Here is a 2,657-nt window from a genome sequence, read left to right on the forward strand (position 1 = left end):
TGGCTTAGCATATAAAGGCTCTTGCCATCAGACTAAGAACCCAAGTTTGATTCTAGAAGGAGAGAACTGACTCCCAAAAATTGTCCTCTGACATCCACAAGCCCTCTGTGACACATCTGCACCAATACACCATCCCCAACACATAAAAACCAGTAAACAAATGTAATAAAAAATGAAAAAAAAAACCTTAGTTTTGGTGATGAGGCATATATTTGAATAACTTCTACATGTTTAACATAAGATGAGTGGTGAGTCTCATGTTTGTAAGCAAGCAAGCAGCGAAACCACTGAAGGAGACCATTCCATGGGCAGAAAAGCAGTTTATTGGGGGGGGGGATAAACATCCAGGCTGTCTCACGGGAATAGAGAACCCAGAGGGGGAAGTTAAACAGGTTTTATAGGCCCTTCAGATGCCTGGGGGTTCTGGCTGGCATAGGTAGGCTGGCATTGGATGTTCATCTGCCTGGGGTGGTTAGCTGGTAGGTCCAAGAAGGCTGAGGAAGCTTCAGTTTCCTGATAAGCAATGCCCTAGAGTCACAGGGTTTCTGAGAAATGCTAGGTCTGTTTGTATTTTCCCAGTAGAGGCCCGCAAGGCTTTCTTAGAGCTTTGGCAGCTGTGCCGCCATCTTAGGGCCTTAACATTCCAGCCTTTTGTTGATAAGTGGCAATGGTGGTCTCTCTAGCTACTTCCTGCTGACCAGGAATGATGATAAAGGGAAGGGGGTCGTCTCAAGAAAGCTGGAACATTGATCTGAAGTGTGGGATCAAGTGGGCAGGTGGTGGTAGGAAACCTGAGGGAATTCAGTTAAGAGTATCTGGTTCACTGACCATCGGTCATCTCATTGATTCCTTCCTCAAAAAATTTAGAAAGACATGGAACAAGTGGGCTGAGGCAGGAAAGGAGCCAGAGGCCCAAGGGAGACCATAGTGAAAATCTGGTATTGGAGTTAGCTCCTGGAGGCCACTGTAGTGAGTGAGTGAGCTCCTGTAGATTTCTGACCCTTTCTTTAACTTGTCCGGAGTAGCAGCACTCTTCATTAAGGAAGAAAGTGTCTCCCTTTTCAGCAATCAGCAGGTCAAGGACACTCTGGTTTTGAAGGACTACTGAGGCTAGGAAGGTGAGTAGGCTTTGGAGTAATTGTAGGGCTGAGGTTGACTCTTGAATGGTGTCAGCTAGTTGGGTGGAGATCTGCTGAGACAAATACAAGGTATGTCCTAGTGCCCCTGCTGCCAACCCTGTAGCAGCCACTGAGGTTGCTAAACTTACTCCAACTATCACTGGGAGGAGCACAGCTCACTGTGTCCCATATATGGTCTGGAGAAAGGTGGAGAATTCTCCTGTATACAGGGTAAGTTGAGGAACCAATAGGATAGGGAAGCAGGGGCACAGAGGGGTTGTATTTACACATTGGTAGAGCTTCAACTGACACCAGAAAAGGATTGTCTCCAGGGCTCGAAAGCTTCCCAAAACAGACATTGGCATTAGCAGAGAGGGGACAAAGGTGAGAATGGTTATTGTAGAAACAATGTCCTGATGCCTCTTGAGAATAAAGGGGTATGGTGGGGAAGAAGGGGAGGAAACGGTCTCAGGGCTACAGGGTTTAGAATCTAGAGTTAAATTTGAAAGAATTGCTGCTGCAAGAGATTGTTGTAAAGGGGCACAGAGGAAACAAGAGGTTGCATTGAGAGTCTCACTAGTGTCCCTGTAGGTATGAAGGAGTCCCAGGGAGTCATTTAGGGTAGTCATCCATGAAGAAGGGTTAAAGGAGAGGTCTCCAAGTTTGAAAAGTTCTGAATCCAGGTTGAATGCTGACTGTTTGATATTTTCCACTACAGCATGGACAGGAGTGGATGTTGCCTATTCAAGGGACCTGAAGATTTTTATTTTCCTACTTCTATCAGGATCAAAGGTCCATGCTGTATATGCATGACCCTTGACCCCTGTGATCCATTTGTTGTCCCAGGGGTCTCTAATAGTGAAGGTGACCTGCCATTTGCTGGGCCCTGTCTTTAACTTCTGGTTACAGGAGTTGCCTTATCCATTAGTAGTGTGGTGATATCAGCAGCTCCAATAAGGACATCCTCCCCAGTTGTTCTAGTTTATTTCTCCATTGCTGTGACAAAACACTGACCAAAACCAACTTGGGGAGGAAAGGGTTATTTGGCTTACATCTCTTGCATCAAAGTTCATCAGGGAGCCCAAGGTAGGAACTCAGAGCACAAACCTGGAGGAAGGAGCTGAAGCACAGGCCACGGAAGATCACTGCTTATTGGCTTGCTCCCCTGGCCCATGCTCAGCCTGTTTTCTTATATAATATGGAACAACTTGCCCAGGGGCAGTACCACCGTGGGCAGGGCACCACAGTGGGCAGGGCGCACAGTGGGCAGGCCCCTCCCACATCACTTAACAATCAAGAAGATGCCCAACAGACATGGGCACAGGCCAGTTCAATGGAGGCAATTACCCAGTTGAGGCTCCCTCTACCCAGGTGTGTTACATTAACAACTAAAGGTATCCAGCACACCAGTCTTTGTCTATTTTTTTTTTTTTGGTCTTTTTGAGACAGGGTCTCCTTGTAGCCCCAGCTGTCCTGGAGCTCACTATGTAGACCAGGCTGGCCTTGAACTCACAGAGATCCACCTGTCTCTGTCTCCCA

Source organism: Nannospalax galili, unplaced genomic scaffold, assembly GCF_000622305.1.
Source record: "Nannospalax galili isolate Female #2095 unplaced genomic scaffold, S.galili_v1.0 scaffold2462, whole genome shotgun sequence".
In the NCBI taxonomy this organism is placed as follows: Eukaryota; Metazoa; Chordata; class Mammalia; order Rodentia; family Spalacidae; genus Nannospalax; species Nannospalax galili.